This window comes from Amblyomma americanum, chromosome 11, assembly GCF_052857255.1.
Source record: "Amblyomma americanum isolate KBUSLIRL-KWMA chromosome 11, ASM5285725v1, whole genome shotgun sequence".
Classification (NCBI taxonomy): domain Eukaryota; kingdom Metazoa; phylum Arthropoda; class Arachnida; order Ixodida; family Ixodidae; genus Amblyomma; species Amblyomma americanum.
The window spans coordinates 91,729,866-91,743,731 of NC_135507.1; positions in this window are offsets into that span (position 1 = coordinate 91,729,866).

Sequence of the window (13,866 nt, forward strand, 5' to 3'; positions counted from 1 at the left end):
TTGCCGCTCCATTCCGCGCTCCGTGCCTGCATTTCATGCGACGCACTCAATTATGACAGAGTCAATCACAAATGTGACCAAAAAGTAAATGATGACACTTACTGAAACCCGAAAGGGTTACCGACGCTGGTGGCTGGCTGGCTTCCCATTCAACCGTCACCATATTGCCCCGCAGTTCTTCTATGGCGCTTTCTTTTGCTACAAGCTGCATACCAACGTCAGCGTCTAAGGCGCGGATCGCGTACACATCCCATTTTTCTTTTGCTGTGCGATGTCAGTGCGCGTTAAAGATCCCCAGGTGGTCGAAATTATTCCGGAGCCCTCCACTACGGCACCTCTCCCTTTCTTCTTTAAATCCCTCCTTTATTCCTTCCCTTACGGCACAGTTCAGGTGTCCAACGATATATAGGACAGATACTGCGCCATTTCCTTTCGCTAAAAAAACCAATTATAATTATATATTTTACAAACACGTGCGCTATTTTGGAACGGGGGTGGCTGGACTCCAACTGAACTGTTGTCACTCTAGCAAACGAAGCATGGCTGGAAGAAAGGCGACGGAGTCACAATCACATGACGGGGGTGGCGTAGCGTGTCTAAGTGCGGGAGTGGGGAGGGGTTGATGCGCAGTCACATGACAAGAACTGCGGAGTACGAACTACTCTACCGGTTCTGGGAGCTCAGAGCGCCCTTTTTCTTTTTTTTTCTTTTAGAAAGGGGGTGGAAGGCGAGCGAGCTTTCTCCTCTCAAGGCTAGAAGCGAGAGGGGAGCTGTGTACACTTTCATGCTATCTGTTCCGGCTCCCGCTTTCCATTCACAACGACGTTCTCCAGACTCCCCACCAAACTAAGAAAACCGTAGCGTCACCGAACCGAAGCTTCTCGCATTGGTTTCCGAGACGTCCATGGGACCCGCCTGATTCTTCAGCGGGTCCGCGTCCACGGCCTATGCAGTACAACCTAACACGCGTACTGCCTGTGTGCATGCCGAGAGGAGCCTGCACCTAGAATGCTTGCAGCGATAGCAAGAAAAGCAACCCAGCTGAAGAAGCGCAGAAGGATATGCGGATATGCTTCAATGTGGAAGAAAAAGGAGGGGAGAGGTAGGAGGGTGGCTGTGAGCACGCAGGAGAGGACTTGGTCGGTCTGGCAATGATGGAAAGAAAGTATCAAAAAAGACAGATATAAGGGAAAAGGAAGATGTGTTGCTAGGTTTTATGGCACATAATGAAATATTAAAAAAGAAACAAAAGACGGAATAAACGCACATTGTAAGAGGTGCACGGCGAGGTCCGGGAACGAGATACAAGAACAGACATGCAATTAAAGTTAGCGACTACAGTATTTCCCGATCAGTTTAATCCAGACGCCAAGATATTTAATCCTAGTGCCGCTGAGTTATTATTATTAATAATAATAATAATAATAATAATAATAATAATAATAATAATAATAATAATAATAATAATAATAATAATAATAATGTGTTTTTCTTTTGTTGCACCGAACTGAGCAGCCGCTAAAAATCTGCTTCCAAGAGCAGCTTGACAGGGCAGCTGCCCTGATATTTGACAGCAGACAATAAGCCACGCTTACATAAATGAATAACTATTGAACATTAGTGGTTTATTTAAATGAATAAATAAAAAGTCAAAAAAACGAATGTTGCCGGCCACGGCAATTGCTATCTAATATCTTAACCACCGCAGCTGCAGCCGGCGGAGGTTGAACAGAATTGTAAAGGGGGGTACAAAAACACACCAAGGTAAGTCAGGGAAAATACTTAACAGTAACACGCAGGAACACGTCACAAGCGGGAATAGTGTTTCGCCAGGAATATATCCTCACATAAACATTTCACGGATTAATTTAAAGAGGGGAAGTGCGAAATTTTAGCTGCTATTGATTGAGTATTGATTTTATAAGTTAGGAAGCCTGAAGCGAAACATCTGCCCGCCACTGTTTGTCGCGGACCCCGTAACGTGCCAACACTCTGAGTTGTGGGTGTCGTATGTTTTTATGTAGTCTTGCAGCGCCGCTATGAGTGGTAATGTGTTCTTTTTAGTGATGCCTTGCTTTTATATTCGCAAAAGCCTGTACTTACAAAAAAGTGTCATTTTAATCATTTTAGCTGCTTAAACATTGATCCTGTATGGCTTACATATTAGTCCTGCATGCGCGAGCTATGATGTTTTATACATATAATCTGGTAGCTCTTTTTTGAAGCATTACTTTGTGCTGTCTTCTGCTGTTCTTGTTGCCCCTACTAATGAGCAATAGTTAAGAGATGAAAAGAGTGAATTATAATAGAAAATGTTAATGGAAAGCGGAAATACTGAACAGTCTCGGCGTAAGCAACCAATTGTCCGTGCTACTTTGTGTCGACTAAGTATTCTATGTGAATTTCCATCTGAGTTCCGCAGAGGATGCAGCTCCAGTGCTTTATTTCTGGTAGTGGAAGACAACGGCCTTTGCTTTAATGACATTAAGTTTGTGCTGTTTTGCAAGCCCAATGGTCAGTTTCGGCCAAAGTTGTGTTAGCAGTCTTAATGGCCCTATGCCTGAATGACCAGAAAAAAAACGGTCTGCTGTCGTCAGCAGAAATAATGTATTTCGCAGCTGGGTATATGCGGTACAATATCAATGATGTAGAGAATGAAAAGAAGGGGTCCTAAAAGACTGCCTTGTGGAACTCCCGAGATGACAGGCTTGACTACGGAGGAGAGACCATTCATTTCTACATACTGCGCCCTATTGGCTGTTTAAGAACATGTTAAAGAGTGGGCTGTGCCACGTATACCATACCTGTCTTGTTTATTGAATAACGTTTTGTAACTGATGTTGTCGAAGGCTTTCGAAAAATCCATGAATATGCCTATAAAGATTTTTTTTTCAAAATTATCCAGTATATGTACTCTTTTTGAGTGAAAAGGCCCAGTAGACAAAGATTCGTAAAACCGAATTGAGCGGAATTTAAAATATTTTGATTAAAGAATTACATGCAGGCACGCGTGAGAAGTGCCTTTTACAAACTCTTTTGAGAAGTTAGGTAGGATATATATTGGGCGATAATAAGGTCTTTTTATCGCTTTTTTTTAATAGTGCCAACCTCTCAGACTGTTCGTTGTGTTTGAATATGCCTTGATAAACATGAGTTGCAAATCTGCCAGGCAGTTCGATATATCGAGAATAACAAATTTTACTGGCTTTACCTGAACACCTGTACCTCCCTCAGATTTGCTATTGTTAAGACCGTTGCATGCGCCAAAACCTTGCCATCTGAAATTAGATTAAAAATTATGATTGGAGTTCCCGTGTGAATAATTCTTCACTAGTACCCCTTCCCAAGATATTGATGTCAGGGCAATAGAAGAAAAAAATTGTTGAAAACTTTATTTCCCTCAACTTCTACGCCACCGAAAGTTTGGTAATTGGTGGTGGTATATATTTCCTAGATTAGTTTACAATTTCTTACATGAGACCTGTGGCAGTTGTTTATGCTTGCTGACCTTGCGATAGCAAGGACGAGTATAAGTACAAGAGCTGCACAGTGTATTAGAAATTTAGGAACTTCAGAATGAGCTATTTGATGCCTGGGAGGACCAACAAAACTGCCAAAAAATAGTACTGTTGGCATCACTTTATCCTGATTCGCAGATATTCGCAAGGCACCAAGTCCTACGGCGCCGATCGTTATAGCACGACGAAACGATATGCCACTGAGTGACCACGCACTCCAGAACGTTGCAGACCTGGTTTCCCGTTTGCCTTTTTTGTTTGTTGCTGCTATATGAGTGCTATGTTAGCGGATTTACTTGAAGCTAACATTGAGCATATGTTATTGGAGCTCCATTCATTGTCTCCTGCTTGCGCCGCCAGGTTCCGCGTTGATTGGTGGATTCCTGAATGGTGCACAGTATGTGAAAGCTCTAACAACAAAGAAAAAACGTGTGATTAAAAAACATCCTGCGCAGTGTCTTTCCGTGCTACGGGGGAATGAAATAGCATCCTGTCAGATACGATAACGTTTGCAATGCACAGGAGCGTCGTTGATAATTGTTATTATTATTTTGCCTCGAATATAAGGAAGATGAGACAATTATTATTTAGTGCAGGAATTATTAAGCATGAAAACATGAAAGGTATTGATAAAAGCAGCCATCATATTGGCAGCCGTTTGCCTTAGAGAAGTCTGTCAATACGCCTGCCAGTATGGCGCACAATATTTTCTTGTGCGTGAAATCTGCGTCTGCGGCAAAGACGTCCTCCATCCTAGCAGGGTGGCTCTCAGAGAGATCTGGTTGGGCAGGTCGCATGCGCGCCGTCGACTCCACCGTTCACAACAAGTCCTCGGATATCTGTGGAGCTGCTGGCGGGAGAGTACAATCATTGCATGCCTTTCCTAACTGGGAACCCTTGGCATCTGTAATACACAATAGAAGATGCAGAAATAGATTTTCGCTGACGTCAAACCGCGCGGCGTCCTCATGTTACTCTTAAGCTGTTGACTGGAGCCCCACTATAAGCCCGCGAACACTCGCATTTCTAGTGAGCACAAGTGTAAAGGTCAAAGACACTGCGCTCAGGTCTTTGTCATACTTCATTCTTTTTTTGAGCTTTCACATACGCTGCCTTATAGCACTGAACGCATTGAACCACCGCCCGCATGATGAGCATTTGTATTAAAGGCAAGATGACTCGGCGATTAGCACTGAGGCCGGGCAGGCTGGCACTCTGGCCATCGAAACGGCTCAACAAACACCAAGGGAGCCGCGACAAACAGACCAACAGTAGGCGCTTAGTTCCTACCGCGATATTTGCAGAGTGTCGGCGGAATAAAAGTTCGTCGAGCGAAGGCCAGACACGTGTGAGTGGGTCACGCATTCTTGAACTACGTCTGCTTATAGTAAATGCGGGCAATGATTGGTAGGTGGGGCTGATTGTACCACCGGCAATGTACTCCCGTGTGATGTTTCACTTAAGCCGGTAGAACACACTTGGATTCAGGTATGTTCCTCTGAGCTGTCATACTAATGTGTAGCAGTAAGTTAAGGTCCCTAGATCTGCGCCTTGCTGACCAATATGGCGGAAAGCCTCCTGTATGCGAGCAAAATTTGTTGTATATCAGTTATGCATGAGCCTAAATCTGCAGCCCCTGACGATATAACTATACAGACGTAATGAACACCGAGCGCTGCATCCTTATTTGGATTTTTGGATGCGTCACACTCGATGTTCATAAGTACTTGTCGTCTACATAATAGGGTGGTTATACTGTGCACGGTATTTCTTTTTAAGAATTCGATTAACACGCGAATAAACTCTGTAGCGCTGAGCGCTGTTGACCACAGGTTGTTCTACCGTGTCATTCTGTCACCTCCAAAATTGGCCACATTAACTGGCCGAATCCCCAGGTAACTTACAAGCGTCGAATGCAGATGTCCGCCAGTTTCACATTCTTATAGGCCATCAATGCTGCGTCGCAGTGGACATTGTCAAATGCGCCTTTGATATCCAGGCTGTAGGTCTCCTCTTGTCATCTCCTTTGCGCTCTTCCGTCTGCATCGTAGCTTACATAACACTTTCGGAAACTACTATATATAGGATAGTGGAACGCAAAATATCTTCAGGAACAGCGTTTCAGCCGCATTGGTTATAATATTAAAACCATGACTAATTTGCTTCCAAATAACTTGCATATTGGCAGGGTGCATCCTTCGTCTTTGCGCGGTTCTTGAGCGCGTCTCCTCTCGAGGCGCGGAAGCTGATGTAAACGGTTGAGCTGCTGACGTTCAGCCAATCGCCACACCAAGCTCGGTGGTTCTGTGTCCTTTCTGGTCCACTGGTCCTCCCTGGTTCCGTGACATCTGATACAGGTGTTGGGTAACGCACCCCATGCTCCGGGCCCCACCATCAAGCCGACACTCGAGCACGCTGAAATCTCCTACCATCATATTACACCTACCCACGTTGAGAAAGGCTAATGCCACACGACGGCAGTGTCGTTTTTAAACAACAAATACCACTTCGCAGTTAGCGTGAGCACTATGGAAAGATACAATTTATGAAAACACCGGTTAACAGCTGCTGTATTACTCCGCTATATAATTGCAACAGCATACAAAAATCGGTATGGGTATGAAATTTGGGGAGCCTATATATTTTTGCTTCAGATCAGCTTCTTGCCACGGTAGCAACAAAAGTTTCAGAAACGGACTACTTTTTTGTCGTGAACGAATTCTGCGCTGTGGTCCTGCATGTGGGCGAAGCTCCACCGCAGACTTAAGTTGTATCCGCCTATAGTGTCCTTTATTCATTTATGCATTCTGGCACTTCCCAAAAGTCACATCGTTCAGACTGAATGGCTCTGTGTTCCCTCCCTGGTGAAAAGTAGGAGAGGTCTATGATGTGCTCAACATGCTCTTTGAAGTTAAAAGGGTGTGTCATTTTTGTGTGGTTTATAATAAAAATATTTCATGCATAGTGTCTATATGGGAATGCTTACTGATGGAAAAGCAGCCAAATTCCTTCTCAGTGCAAGCTCATTATAAAGATGCCCGTAAGGCATGCCGCGCAGCTCCAATTACGGTGAAAAACTATTTGCGTACATAGCTGCAAAAAGCTTTGTAAATGATCTTGTCTGTGTTTGTAATTGTGAAGTTTTGCATTTTATGTAAGCTCCGCTGTAGACAAATCCACAACACCTGCTTTTGTGTTACGCCACACAGCTCCCATATAATTTTTTTCCATGATCATACCATTTGAGTATTCTGCACAGCTCGAATATTGCCACACATGGTGGTGTTGCCTTTTTAGGCTCAAGGACGCGCTAACTAAAACAGGGAGAGTGTAAGAAGCAATATCAACAGATGCATGTCAGATGCAGGCGCATGATTGTAAACAGTATGCCCGTATCATGGGCACACTTAAACGTAGGTGCCTTATTCCGACAGCGTGCAAGTTTAATTAAACGAATACATGTCAGCCTTCTCGGATAGCACCCTTCAGAGCATGTGTGGCTTGTTATTCAGTACACAGGAGGCTGCGACAGCAAGTGCGCTTGGTAAGAGTTTTAAAACTGCTCGGCCGAAAAGAATAGCTACATGTGTCTAAACTTTTATCCAACAACACAAAAATGGGACATTACACGAGTGACAGATAATAGCGCTGTTTATCCAAAGAGTGCTTTTGCACATATTCTAAAATTTCAAACACTGAACACAAAACAACTTTTAGAAATTTTTTCTTGCATTAAATGTAGCTTTGCACTTAATCAAGCGCTATGAAACGATCGAAAAACTGATGCGTGCATTGGAATTATTGTACATGGGCCTTGTATAGCTTCTTGTAGGTCAATACGCTGCCATATCATGGCAGCTTAGGATATATCTCTACATATCCTGGCGCAATGGTAGTGGGTTTCTATTAAGCTGGCATGGGGCGTCTTTTATTGAACCTCCATATATCGCTTCTTCGCTGCATCGCCAGGTGCCGCACAGATTGGTTAATCAGTAGATAGTGGGCAATATGTATAAGTTCTCACAAAAAAGGAAAATGAAGGAAGAAAACACCTGCGCAATGTGTTTGCACATTGCAGTGCTACTCATGGGGAGTGAATGAGACAACATCCTGACAGACACAATCGCTGTTGCATAGCATAGGAGCGTTGTTCTTAAATTATTGCTTTTAATATTTTGCCTCTACATGTGGGAAGTTCCAGATAAAATTATTAGTGCAGGCAGGAATTATTAACCATGAAAAGAGAGAAAGGTATTGCTACGAGCAGACATCATATTGGCAGTCATTTGCTTTAGCGAAGTCTGGCAATATATATACCAGCACGACGAACAATAGCTGCTTGTGCGTAAAATCTCAGTCGGCGGCAATGAAGGCCTCCATTCTTGCTCGGCGGCTATGAGAGAGATGTGGTTGGGCAGGTCGCATGCCCGCCGTCGACTCCTGTGTTCAGTGATAGCTGCACACATCAAGTACTCGGATATCCTGTGGAGCTTCTGGAGAGTGCAATCATTCCAAGCCTTTCTTTATACGGAACCCATCTCATCTTTAATTCACAATGAAAGGTGCAGCAATAGCTTTTCGCCGATGTCAAGCCGCATGGCGTTCTCACGTCACTGTTAAGCCTTGTGCTGAAGCGCCTCTACTTGCCGACGAAGATTCGCGTTCCTCGCGAACATAAGTGTAAATGTCAAAGCACTGCGCGCATTGTTTTCTTACTTCATTCTTTCTTTTCTTGTTTGAGCTTTCACTTACTGCGCACCAGGCAAGTGAATGCGTTGCAGCACCACCCGCATGATGAGGATATGTACTGACGGCACGATGATTCTGCGACTAGCACCTGGAGAGGCCCAACAATCTCCATGGGTGCGGCGGCTTTTCCGCACACTTCGGCGATGACGCCATCTTCACCAGGTTCTCCGCTGCAAGGGACCGTTAACGCTACTGTTTTAAAAGACTGGCACTCGCAATGCCACTGCGTTCTGTTTTCTTTACTCTCTTTACTACTCGCGATATGAAGAGCGGTGACTTGTTCTCGAACAAACTCACGTCAACACTTCCTTCTGCAAAAAAGAACACCGACCTGGCGGCGAACAGAAACACAGGACTCAAGGTCGGGAGGTGGACGTTTGAAAGAGAGACAGAGAGAAAAACTTTATTTGGTCCATTAAGGGTTTAGCGTTCGGTCTTCGTCTTCACCGCTGCAGATTCTTCACCTTCAAAGCAGGGTTGGGCCCCTAGTCCAAGGCTCCACTGAGTTGCGCTGCTTCGCTTGCGTGCCGCACCATTGCCCTTTGGGCAGCGAGCTCGCAGCTGTTGAGCCGGCTCTCCAACTGCTCCGCACTCGGGGTTTTGTGTTGGTAGAACGTGTAGTTTCGCTTACACTCCCAGGTTATATGGTAAAGCGTGGGGGTTGCCCCGCACCACGGGCATGTGTTCCTATACTGGGTAGGATACATTTTGCTAAGTATATGTAGGTTAAAGAATGTTCCTGTTTGCAGGCTCCGCCAACTAGCTGCTTCTTGTGCTGTGAGGTCCTTATGTGGCGGGGAGTATCTAATTCCGCTGCCTGTTTGATAGTTTAGGTATTCTGAAAATCCGATCTCCATGGTGAAGTGCTGTCCCAGGGCATATGGCCGCTCGGCTCGGTACGTGATCTCTCGAGCCAAGCTGTCTGTCCTTTCGTTTCCTTCTATCCCCGTGTGTGCCGGAATCCAGATTAATTTGTGGGTTGCTGTTCTTCTGAGGTGTACTGCTTCGCGGAGTATAGCGAAGGCAGCCCTGCAGATTCTACCTTTCGTATAGTTTCTGCAGGTCTCTTGAGTCCGTTAGGATGACCAATCATTCTTTTCGATAGCCCTCAGCCGCTGCCAGCGCAACAGCGACCTCCTCCGCTTCCGCTATCCTGACGCTACGTGTAGTTGCACAGGTGATTAGATTGTCTGCGTTATCAACTACCACCGAAGCTGTCTTGTAGTAGCTTTCTCGTCTATTCCATGGATACATGGTTGCATTCGTGAAGACTGTGTTTTATAATATGGCTAAGTACCTCTCCACATAATCTGCCCGCGCCTGTCTCCTGGCCACGTGGAGATTCGGGTCCATGTTTTTTCTAAATGGGATTGACCAGCAAGGTTTTGTGGATCTCGTCGGCTATATCGGCGGTTCGATCGAAATGCCCCCTTGAGTCGCGACCCAACCTTGTCAGGAGCGCTCGACCTGCAGACGTGTTTCTGAGTCGTTGCAGCTGTGCTTCGTGCGGTGCTTTTGCCAGCTCCACAAAGGTGTTGATAATTCCTAGCTGTAGCAGCTTCTCAATCGATGTGTTTCTTGGTAGATGGAGTGCCGTCTTGTAGGCCTTCCATAGGAATGTCTCTGCCTGTTCCGTTTCACTTTTGATCATGGAATGGTATGGCAGCGAGTAGATGACCCTACTGACTATGAGGCTTCTTACTGGTTTTAGCGTGTCTTTCATTTCATGTCTTCCATTGGAGACTCTGGTTATCATTCTGTTTACCCGTTCGGCCGACTTGCCGAGCAGGCAGAGTGTGTGGCTGCATTTTCTGCTTGCTTGCAGCCACATCCCTAGGACTCTTATCATGTTTTTCTCCGGGATGTTTCGCCCCTCTAGTTTCACTTCGAGCGGCGCGTCGGTGGGATGTCTTCTTACCCTCAATAGTTCGGAATATTCTGTAGAGCAGGCTAGTCCTCTTTTCTTCACGTATCTTTCAACGCATTTTGCTGCTCGTTGTAGCAGTTCTTGCTCTTCCCCCGGTGATCCATGGTTCACCCAGACCGTGATGTCGTCTGCGTACATCGCGTGCTCGATGTTCTGGATTCTGCTGAGTCTTCTCGCTATGCCAATCATCGCCACATTAAAGGGTATGGGCGAGATGACCGAATCTTGGGGTGTTCCTTTGCTTGGGGTGGTGAAGACGTCACTCCTCAGCTCCCCTAGTTCCACCGTGGCCGTTCTGTTGGTCAAGAAGTCTTTGACATAGTCATGGATTCTTCTTCCGCAGTTGGTGTTGTTTAGCCCCTCCATTATAGCGGCGTGGTCGACGCTGTCAAAGGCACCTTTTATGTCGAGTGCCATGACTACGTTCTTTCTTTGTTTGGGCGTTGTCTCCGGGACTTCTTCTTTAAGCTGCAGAAGTACGTCCTGCGTCGAGAGGTTCGCCCTGAAGCCGAGCATGGTGTCCGGGTAGAGCCTCTTGTTTTCTAGGTGTTCCTGGATGCGTTTCATGACGATCCTCTCGTACAGTTTTCCCAGGAAAGAAGTGAGGGAGATTGGTTTGAGGTTCTCGATCTGCAGCTTCTTGCCTGGTTTGGGGATCATGGCTACTACGGCATGCTTCCACTCAGCTATTATCTTTCCTTTTTTCCATAGTCTGTTTAGGTAGGCCGTCAACTGGTCCACCGCTTCGTCGCTTAAATTTCTTATGAGACAGTTTCTAATTCTATCTGCTCCTGCCGCTGTGTTTTTCGTAATGGCCCTCATTGCCGCGGTGGTTTCCTCTCTGGTGATGGGATTGCCTATATTTGGATTTTCACTGCCACTGCCACTACCTCTTTATATGAGGTGCACCAGCTTTCTAGAGAGATACGAACTTAAGGAGAACGCGCATCAACGTACACCGCCGCGTTTCCCGGAGGGACAGAAGTGTGCACACGACTTTCGTTCATTGAAGGAGATATGTTTCGATTAAAGCCCGGAATGGTTGTAAGGCTTTGGTCTCCTGTAGTAGCAGGGCCCACACCTGGAGTTTGTTCAAGTCAAGATTTGAGCTCTCCGAGGTCCAGGTTTATCGAGATCCCTCTGCAGTTCCACTGGAGCACACCACAACAACGTGTACTCGACATTTTCGATTAGGCTTCCAAGCGTTGTAATAGAACTGATGTCAGGTTAGAAAACTGGTTTACCATGAATCGGAGAAGGGATGTTCTTGAGCTATCATGCAGTGCTGCAGAAGACCTGGCAGGGTCTGCGGAAAACGAATGAGGGCTGTACGTAGTCGAAGGCGCTGCAGCGTTGATTGGTGTCTAGTGGGATTCCGCTGGTTGTCTACGGCGAGCAAGCAGTTCACGGCGTTGCCGTAGCTTTGCGACCTCGGCTAAAAGGCGGGAAACTTGGTCGTAAACTGCTGCCATGTCCTCACGCGGAGGTTCCAGCATGCCGTGCTTTTGTGTAGATTGAAGGCAACGGCAATCCTTGCGCACTCTATCACTGTACGACTGATGGGCAGGGGCTGCAGGTGGAGTGGGCTCAGAAAGCTCCAGCCAATCGTCTTCATCCCACTGGAGAGCCAAAAACCTGTTGATGTCTGTATCGGGGCTCTGTTTTGGTTCAGAGGCACTTGCTTACGGATCTCACGCTGAACCTTCTCAGTTGCTTTCTTTTCGCTGGGAAAGTTGGAGGTGTGATCTCGTCATCGTCAGTCTTGCAAGGTGCGCACGTGCAAGACGATGTGCCTTGCGGCCGAGCCTCATCTTGCGTTGTAAAATGGCATGATCGGTGCATGTGGCCAGGCCTGAAACAGCTGTAGCAATAGACAGCACTCGGTTTGGAAGGGCGGGGCCGCAGAGTACAGCCATGTTAGTAAAGTCGTTCTAGTTGCTGGGCCTTGTAGTGTGACGAGGTACGAGCGTACCTTTCCCATATAGTGCCCTTGGATGACACGGTTGGTTGGACAGTATAACTCACTCTGGAGGGTCGTCTGGTCTTCGGCAACGTCGACGTTGTAAACAAGAAAGCGTTGTAGGTCCAAACCTTCTTCTAGGTACACCTGGACTGCACCGAGACTCGCTTGTAATCAATATGCACTTGAGCGTTTGCAGACGTTCGACAGCAGCCAAAGTCCGGAGCCACACAGTGATGGTATTAGACTTCGTTCTAGAAGTGAAGTCAAGAAAACCTTTGGTCACAAAACACTCCTCCAGGTTCACCTGAAGAATCCTGTCGGAATGTCTGGCAGCTTTTTGGCTGCCAGAGCTTTAATGGCCACTTTATACGATACCGATCCCGATGTCGACACAACCACCTGATTGGCATATGCTGGGGAGGAAAGATTGCCTTGTGAGCTGCAGTTGGCAGAAGACGAATCCTGTGCAATGTCCGCTGATGAACGCTTTTGAGAACTGCGGGATGCCGGTGGTACGAATGGAGGTGCTGAAGACAGGTCCATTGGAGAACTCTCCACCTCACGCTGCACGGTTGAAGCCCCATCCAGCAGTGGAGGCTGGGCAGCCATTGCCGAGTTCCGCCCAGAGGGCAGATCGCTGACCAGTTGAGGTGCATTCGGAGAATGGGGGATGTGCGCTGCCGCTGATGGACCTTGAGAAGGAGCCAAGAGCTGGGGCTCAGGCTCAGTTGTCAAAAGAATTGTGGCTGAATCTCAGTTGTCAAAAGAGGTGTCGCTGAAGCCATTGTGAACGACGCCGGCAAAGCCACCTCTGCCACCGCGTCACCGATGGCCCTAGGCCTAGCCTCGGAGCCTCGGGTGGACTCATCCCGGAAGCTTGTCTGGGCACATAGCGGTGACTTGTTCCGGAGCAAACGCACGTCAACACTTGCTTCTGCAAACAAGAACAGCGACCTGGCAGCGAATAGAAACACTGAATTCATGGTTGGCAGCCGGACGTTAACCTTATTAATGCCTGTAATGATTTATCTTAGTTGCACGGAAATTCTAAAACACTCCCTGAATCGGGTCATGCCTCTCAACGTTCACGTATTTCTACTCCATAATACGGCTCACCTCTTCTGCACATAAAGATGTTATGAGAAAAATACGTGCTCCAAGGAAAAGAAGCTAGTCGCAAGAATCATCTTGAGCAAATAGTGAGCACTGCTTTCTGAACAGAGCCTCCACTGACCGCGTGGGATCCTCCATGTGGATTTCGTAGAGGCGAAACAGTCCCATCAGCAGAAAATAACCACAAGAAGTTGTAGTCTATTAACCAAACACAAAAATCATTGGGCAGGGAGTGATTATGCCCCTATGTCCTTTTTATTCCCTGTTAAGTATTCCCTTGAAGAACACAGCATTATTATACGTAACTAATGCATGATCAGTGATCGTTGTTGACACACGCGTAGATTTACTGACCATGACAGAGGTGTTCTCTCTGAGCGCAGAAGCCTATTGATGGGTATTGTTGGGCTTTTGAAGTTCAACGAATGTTGCTGCTTACCACATAGCTTACTTCCGCTTATGCGAAATTTTTAAAAACTCTGGATGAAGCTGAATGTAGTACATGCTGGAAAGAGTTTATCTCGGCCGGGACCTTTTTATCTGCCTTTTGAAGACGACGTGCCCCTAAAAAAGCGACAAATCAAGAGCGACAGAAT